The sequence below is a fragment of the Silene latifolia genome, chromosome 11 (assembly GCF_048544455.1).
Source record: "Silene latifolia isolate original U9 population chromosome 11, ASM4854445v1, whole genome shotgun sequence".
Classification (NCBI taxonomy): Eukaryota; Viridiplantae; Streptophyta; class Magnoliopsida; order Caryophyllales; family Caryophyllaceae; genus Silene; species Silene latifolia.
This window is the reverse complement of record NC_133536.1, coordinates 162,864,194-162,872,871: the sequence shown is the minus strand read 5'-3', so window position 1 is coordinate 162,872,871 and position 8,678 is coordinate 162,864,194. Positions and strand designations below refer to the sequence as shown.

Here is an 8,678-nt window from a genome sequence, read left to right as displayed (position 1 = left end):
GCTTGGTCATTGGATTTATTGTAAGAGGGTTGGTTTTGGTTGAAGTATGGCCTTTGAGTAGGATTTCTCATTGGAGGTTGGGTGTATGTGGGTTGAGGATTTTGAACATTTTGGCTTTTGTATAAGAAGTTTAGGTGGAATTTGGTGTTTTCATTGTAGTAGTTGGAGTAAGGGGTGCCATTCTTGTATGCTTAGAACGCATTCATTTGCTCACTTGTGCCCCTACACTCTTGTTGATCATGTCCCAAAGTTCCACAATTCTCACACAGTCCATTTCGGATAGAGGAAGTCGTCATCATGGCATTGACATGTTGTTTGGATGATTGAGAAGCCTCATTTATCTTTGCTAGGGCCTTCTCAAATTTCAAGTTCATTGTGTTAATATGGGAGCTTAGTTGGGCACCCAAATCGGCACTCAATTGTGTGACAGAGTCAACTTCATGTCTCCCTCCCCTAGTAGCTTTTCTTGGCCTACTATATTCAGAGTTATGAACCGTCATCTCTTCTATCTTTGCACAAGTTTGGTTGTCATCAACCTCGGTAAATCTTCCATTAGAACCCATATTGAGCACATTCCTTGCATCTTCATACAACCCATTCAAAATTGTTAAATAAGAAACCATTCACTTAGTCCATGATGAGGACAAGAGCTACATGTATCTTTAAATCTTTCCCATGCCTCATATAAGGACTCTTCATCTCTTTGTTTGAACCCGGTGATTTGGGCTCTTAACATGTTGGTCTTCTCCGGAGGGTAGAGCTTCTTGTAGAAGGCAAGTGCCAACTTCTTCCATGAATCAATACCAAGAGTAGCCATGTCTAGGCCTTTTAACCATTGTTTTGCGGTTCCGATCAAGGAAAAAGGAAATAATGCCTATCGAATTTGGTCTTGACTCACCCCCGTTTGAGAGATAGCATCACAATAGCCACAAAAAGTCTCCATATGTAGATGAGGATCCTCACTAGGCATCCCTTCAAATTGACTTCTCTCAACTAATTGTATGAATGCGGATTTGGCAATGAAATTACCGGTTAAGTGAGGTGGTGTTGGAGTACCATTTGGTAGGTTCTCCTCGGTTGGTATGGAATGAGATGAAAACTTAGGCATTGTAGGTTTATTTTGTGGTTGGTTTAGAATTGGGTTTTCCTCTCCTTGTCTTGCAAAAGCCTTAGTAAACTCTACACTATCCGATTGGACAATACCAATGTCCACAAGTTCTCCAATACCCACAATTGTCGAAGTTCCTCTAACAACTCTTCTAATATTGGTCAAGGTTCATTCAATATCGGGATCAATAGGCAAGAGTCATCCTTGTGATCTCCTAGACTTGCAAAAAAACAAATAACTAGAAAACAATTATAACTACCTTGAGGAATTTGACTTCCCCAAGGTTAAGAAAGACACAACCAAGAACAACAAACAATAACAATTCAATTGAACACCATCCACGGCAACGGCGCCATTTTGATGAGGGTCGGAACATCGTCAATTCTCCCTATCAAGCAATATTTATAAACTCAACTAACTACTCTTAGTAGAGTGGCAAGTAAAGGTCAGATCCCAAGGGACGGGTATTGTAGTGATTTATCGGTTGTAAAAAGCTATGTCTTAGGGTGTCATAATTTGGGCTGAGTTTGAGGTTTGCAATCTAAACTACTTAACAATGAACAGTAAACAAATGAAAGTAAATCAAAGCAAGTAAATAGAGTTTGCAAACAATTGATTAAGGCACTAGGGTGTCATGGGTTCATAGTGGAATCATGGTGAAGATCATACAAACAAGTTTATATAGATGTAAGCAAATTATTGTTGTAATAGAATCGAGTTAGTTTATATCTTACAATTCCTAGGAAGATTTAGGTCCAGGAGCCGAGTCGGTCAAGACTGTACAACACCTACAAGTCGACTTAGTTTCTTCCTATTCAACTATAAGCATGGTCTAACAAGGCTTAAGTTGGTTTATATCTTACAAGTCTTATTGAATGGATAAGAGATTCATGCTAGGTTGTCAATCAAGCATTTCATCAAGCATAACATGTGCATAAGTTGAAACTACAACAAGCAAGCAATCATATGAATACACATTAAATTAAGTATAGGTCTATCCCCATGATTAATTCCCCTAATCCCCCATTAACCCTAGCTAAGAGACTACTCACTCATGATCATGGTAAACATGCTAATAACAGTGTCAATCATAATAAAAAGGCTAAACATGGTGAATGAGTAAAGTAATGAACAATAATAAAGCAAAGGATAAAAGGGATTATACTAACTTAAGGATGATCCAAATAATAAGCAAAGAATAATAGAAGAACGCTTGATGAATGATGAAGAGTTGTCAATTCTTCAATAAACCTAAATAGTCTTCAAATTACCCAACTAAATCTAAGAACACTTGAATGATTAAAGAAATATTAAGATTTGATTAAGATTGAATTGTGGATTTCAATGTAATTAACCTATTAAAACTTGATTAAGAATTGGTGATTAATCGCCTAACACAATGGGGTATTTATACTAAGTACAAGTATTAGGGTAACTAAGGGATTAAATGATGATTAAGTGCCTAAGAAGAATATTAACGCCTTGCAAGTCCTTAAGGAGCCTCACGAACTCCCTATGTTGGACGCTCATACTGCATAGCGAAACACTTGACCTACTTGTAGGAGGCTCGGTCTGAGCCTCAAGACGCTCGGGTTGTTCTTCATGACGCTCAGGCTGCTCTTCAGAACACCCTGATCATGGGTCAGCTTGGCTTCCTCTTCTCTTGACTGCCTCAAGATCCGTGGGGATCATTGAGGGGCTTTGGGGGTCTTCATCATTGTCTATTCTACTTGTTCTATCTACTTATGTCTTTAGTATCGGTCTCCTCCTTGTTGCTTGGTCGTTAGATGCAATCCATTTAACTTCAAATTGCTCCATATATGCAAGGTTAGCAATCCTCTCCTACCCAGGATACAAAACCTCAAAGAATATGTAAAGTAGGAAGCTAAAGATAAGAAACGACCCTAATACATGCAAGAAAGCATAGGAACGAGGGTAGTTCGGGGACTAAATGTGTACAAATATGAGTCACATCATCTGCTCTCAGAAACTCGACCGAGTACTGGATACTCAACCGAGTACTGGATACTCGGCCGAGTACTAGATACTCGGTCGAGCACTCGATACTCGGTCGAGTTATTGCTGATACTTGACCGAGTTTCCTGGGTTTGAGTCCGTATTTTGTTTCATAGTTCATAATTTGGTTGAATGAGTTGTTAAATTTTTGGTATACGTGCCTCATAAGATTATTGGTATCGATGTGTGTAAGGTAGTAATTGTGTGATGAATTTGGTGATGGTTCAATGGTTTGGTTTGGAATTGAGACAAAAGTGATTTGTAAGTTAGTGTGGATGGAAGCATGATAATCATATGTTACTAGTTAGTGGTGTGTGTTGTATATGTCTTTTCTAGCGTTTGTGATTTTCAAGTTGTTTTATTTTCACCTTTTACAAGTATGGTGACCTTACTTCTGTTTCGTGCATGCTCGTAATAGTTACAATAATGATAATTGCTTCCGAAATACCTTACTTCTAATCGAGAGTGAACTTCGGGGACAAAGTTCCTTTTAGAAGGGTAGATTACATCGCGACAAAAGAACTTTCAAAACTTGCGAAACTTCTTTAAGTGGTTACTTTTATTATTTAAATTGTTGTCTTCATAACTTTCAATCGTTTCTATTTTAAACTATTTTAATGTCATCAGTTCTGTTTTCTAAACGATTTAGTGGTTGCTACATGGTAATAACGCAATGGTTTTATGCCCGTCATAATCATGTAGACATGTAAAGATAATAATCTTGTAGTTTATACGTTGGCATTGTTTGATGATGATGTGAGTTTACGTGACCTTTCATGTTGAATGAGTTCTACGTAATCTTTTGTGTTGTCTTCTTGCGCTACAATTGGAGTGTGGGACAAACTTCGGGGACGAAGTTCCTTTTCAAGGGGGGAAGACTATAATACCCGCCCTGTTAGGGACCCGTTGACTGACCTGTTGACCTGGAGTGCCCTTTGGTAAATGAGATAAAGGGAGAATACACTGCCTTTGCTTTGCAAAACTTGACCTAGTAGAGGTCACTCGGCCGAGTAGCTTTAATACTCGACCGAGTGCGGTGTACTCGGACGAGTATGTCCCGAGTATCGCTTCTGACATCGTGTTATTATAAAACGCGACAACCAAAATATAAATCATATCGACGGTTCATTTTATCATTTCAAAAACCTTAACTCTCCCTCTCTTCTTATTCTCTCATCTCTCTCTCCGTCTCCTGGGTAGCTTTGAACACTAATCCGGGAAGGGATGCGGTTTATGCATTAGGTCATCGAGTCGGGTTTATCGCCATCACCGGCATCAGTTGTTCTTTAAGGTGAGTTGGTGTTTAATTGTCTATTTTGCAGTAGTTCTTGAATAGTTTAGTGATAGGGTACGATTGTTGTTGTAGGGATATGGAGTCTTGCTTGATGTGGTGTGATGGATGTGTTCTGTGGATTTGCGGAAAGGTAGGATTTCCCTACTCAGTTGATTGCGTAATTTATTTGAGCTTGTTTTTGATTGATTAACATGTTTCATTGGATTGAGAATGATTGAGTTGATATTGCGATTGGTATTGTTGTTATGGGAACATTTTTGGGAGATGGTTTCAACCCCATGTTCGCCTCTTGTGCCTCCCGTCATAAGGGGGATGTGCACATTAATGATTTGGGTGCACTCGTTGCGATGAGCGGGGCTTAGGTGGGCAAGGCTGCGGTCCCCCACTGGCGGTGAGGGTTACCTATTGCATGGGTAACCTGGTAGGTCTATACACTTTGGTGTGTAGTCGGTACTGGTTATTAATAGAGTTTGGAGGATGGCATTACAATTGGATTGGATTGGATTGGATTGTATAGTTTTTCTTTGTGAAATGATTGTATTATCTTATCTTGTTTATGCAGTTGACTGACCCCGTTTATTGTTTTCAGAACTATGGTGATCCATTCAGGGATGGTGAGCCGTTGGTTTAGCAGGTAGTGGATGTTGATGTTGCTTGCGGGATATGGAGGGGATTGAGTCATCACAATGTCTAGCTAGATGTCGCTGTCACTTTTGCTTAGTGTTCTTTTCAGTAGTTTCGGAGTTGTATTTCTTTTGTCAGGTTGTTTAAACGTTAAGAAAACATTTAATAAACGTTCTGTTATGGTCTATTTGATATACTTACCTCGGGCAACCGAGATGGTAACACCCTTACTTATTGGGGAAGGTCTGGTTAAGGCTCCTTGGTAAGTGGGGGTGTTACAACAAGACTTACTGTCGCAAAGTCTAATCAAGTCTTGGCATATTAGTATATTCCCCACAATGTCTTTACCCTTGATGAAAGCACTCTGTGAGGGGCTGAATGGCTGATAATATCAGAAAGAAACTTACTCAATGTATTGCACAACACTTTATTTGAGAGACACTTATAGATGGTGTTACAGCAGGCTATGAGCGTGAACTGCATCACATTTTGAGGGACATCTAATTTAGGCACTAAAGTGATAACAATATTGTTGCATCGTTTCAGCAATTGCCCACTTTGAAAAACTGATTAGATAGCGTTAGTCACCTCATATCCCACAAAGAACCAGCAGCCCTTAAAGAATTGAATGCTAAAACCATCTGGCCTTGGGGCTTTTGTAGCAGGAATATCAAACATAGCTTTTTTTTTACCTCAGTAGAGGTCACTGGGGCCAGCAGTAACTCAGTACGAACCATGTTCAAGCGCTTACCTTATTTCACCACACTCATCTTAATAGGTGTCACATGTTTTGATGTACCAAGAAATGTCTGGAAGTGAGCAAGAGATAACTCACTTACCTTAGTTGGATTTTCTATATCACTAAATTGATCAGAGTTCACCTTCCTTAGCTATTTATTTAAGCCGTTAAGATCACCTTATACATACAGGTCCCATGCACTTTCATATTCCATCCTCTAGCAACCACCTCTTCAAATTCAGAGGTCATAGACCACATATTATAATACATAAAAGGTGATCTTCTTTTTTCCAACGTTTCTTTAAAGTTGACCAAACAAGGGCAATTGTAAAATAGACTCTCAGGTACAAAGTGGCATAACTACCAAGGTATGCATTCAACCAGTCCTCATTATTGAAAACTCTATCAACCCTGCTATAAACTTTGTTATGTTACTCATGCTTATTATTCCATATATAAAAGGAGCCACAACCCTTTAAGTCATAGAGTTAACACTTGCTCTTGAATAGCCTGAGTCATTGGTCTCATCTCAGCCCCTGTTAGAGGAGACCTCTTATTCTTCCATCAATAGCTATAATGGCATTAATGTCCCCACACACCATACAGGGCTCTTTACTCCCTCCATAATTGTGGACCAACGACACCAGCACCGCGCGCACGTGGTCGTTATTTGTTATAGCGGTGGCACTTCTTCTCACGTAACTTTGTAAACAAAGCACGTCATGTGCCGTAACCGATTTGAGAGGCTTAGAAACTGGTGAAAGGCTAACAAGCCTGCATTTAAGGAGTCGCCACCAATTTTTGTGGAAATTTTAAAATTGTTCGAATACTTTATGCCATGTCAAAACATAAAGTATCGACATGAACACTAAGAAATTTGTTACCCTTTGCATTCAATGTCTAGAATGACTCTCGCAATGCCAATGAACACGGGTGCTCACGATACCTGAGTAAGGGGGTAAGGATACGTACTAGGAAGTTCTTTAATCGAACACCTAATCCCGCTCGCCTCGATAGCGGCCTCTACTAATGATTAGGAATGTCGTTTATACTCGATATTGTTGATTATATGCATGAATGTGACACACATTTTGTTAAACCTAGCATTTGAAATTAGACTATGTCAATGAATTAGAAAGCAAATTATGAGGTCTAATAGGAGTTTACATTCTTTACATGTGAAAAAGGCAAGCAAAAAAGAATATAAAATACTTGAAATACAAAATTTGAATTACAAGGCGAAAAGGATTGAATTCACGTCATAAGGATGCTCGAAAAGAATTCTTTTTAAAAAAGAAAATAAAATAAAATAAATGGAAAGAATAAATAAAGGTGACAAACTAAAGCAAAGAAATAAAATATTAAAATTAAGCGACAAATAAGGATATTAGTCGATTTATAAAGAATATACACGGATTACATCGAGGCAAACTGAGTTCAGGGTGAGAATCCAACTCGAAACAGGCGCAGCAGATGACGCGCCCTCTCGAAGAGGCGCAGCATCCTCCGCATCTGTTTTGGAGACCGACTCTGACTGTGAAAGTCAGGTTCGCGGTTTGTTATTGTTCATGGTGTTTAAGTCGATTGTTTTTATTAACTATGACTCAAAGGAAGTGATTTAGACATATTTTATTTTATGCACTTGGATCGTCAGAAACTCGTCAAAGTTGAATTATCGGGGATTATACAGCATATTTACGAAGAAAAGAAAATCGAAATCGATTTATGAACTACAAGCTCGACCAATCATGAATTGAGGCAGGATTAATCAATTATTATGGTCGAATTTGACAAATTCAGTCAGATTATAGGATGAAAACAAATCAAAAACATGTACAAAGGTCGAATTTAAGAGATTTGACATGAGAAAATCGAAGTACTCAAACTCGGATTTGATTAAGTGGTAAAAACCCGCTAATATTGATTGCTAGGAATCTAAGTCGAGAAGGAGTTGATAAAAACAATTTAAAAATATTACTTACGCAAAATAAAGAAGAAAAAACGGAGAAAGGAAGTGGAAGGCGAAGTAACAAAGACTCGAAGAAGAAGAAGAAGAAGAAGAAGAAGAAGAAGAAGAAGAAGAATAAGAAGAAGAAGAAGAAGAGCTGCGATTGATAAGCTGCCCCTGGAAGAGGCGCGCATTAGTTGATGCGATCCCCCCCCGGTCGTTTTTCTATTGTTTCGTCAAAAAAGTGTTTTACAAAACTTGATTTTTATGAAACAAATACAACTCCTGGGCATTCTTATGACATAAAGTCTTACAAAATATTATAATAAAACAGTATTACAATATTAAAAGATGGGATTACACTCTCAGACTTACATGTTAGCGAAGCAAGATTTAACTAAATCATCTTTTAGTGGTAACTCGACTTGAACTTTAATGTATGGTGAAAGTGCCCTCGATTACTCAAGAAATTTAGCAAGATTGATTAAGATTGATTGATGTGTACTGGTCTAATTTGGTCGGTCATGCAACAAGACGGGTACCACGAAATGATTCGGGCTTACGTGTTCGAATTGATCAAGCGCGTAGATGTCAAAAGCAGTAGCGTAGGTCTAGAATGCAAAGAGAGAAGACAAGGGCGGACACTCGCTTGAAAAATATGAAGAACGAAGCCCTTTATTTATAGTTTTAGAAAAAAGATCTAGAAAAAAAATCAAAACTGCTAGAAAACAGGCCTAGGAGTAGGCATTGCTCCTGCGGCCTTTCTAAGAGGCCCGGTAAGCACTACGTCTTCTCCCGAGGCCTTTCCTCCTCGGTAAGAAATATTTGCGGTTTTGAAAGAGGAAAGAAGAAGATATACGTCTTCCTTATTCCGCAAGGCAAGATATTTGTCGAAAATTAATATTAAAATAATATTTGCGCAACGAATTTCCAGAATATTCCGACTTGG

The 8,678-nt window shown here is 38.6% G+C and overlaps 1 non-coding gene across 1 annotated transcript; it reads left to right on the top strand.

The window, feature by feature from the left end:
- Nucleotides 1-629: 629 nt before the first annotated feature.
- LOC141615628 (small nucleolar RNA R71) lies at nt 630-736 on the top strand. The gene has a single exon (XR_012530040.1). It is a non-coding gene; the product is annotated as a small nucleolar RNA R71 (small nucleolar RNA).
- The last annotated feature ends 7,942 nt before the right edge of the window (nt 737-8,678 follow it).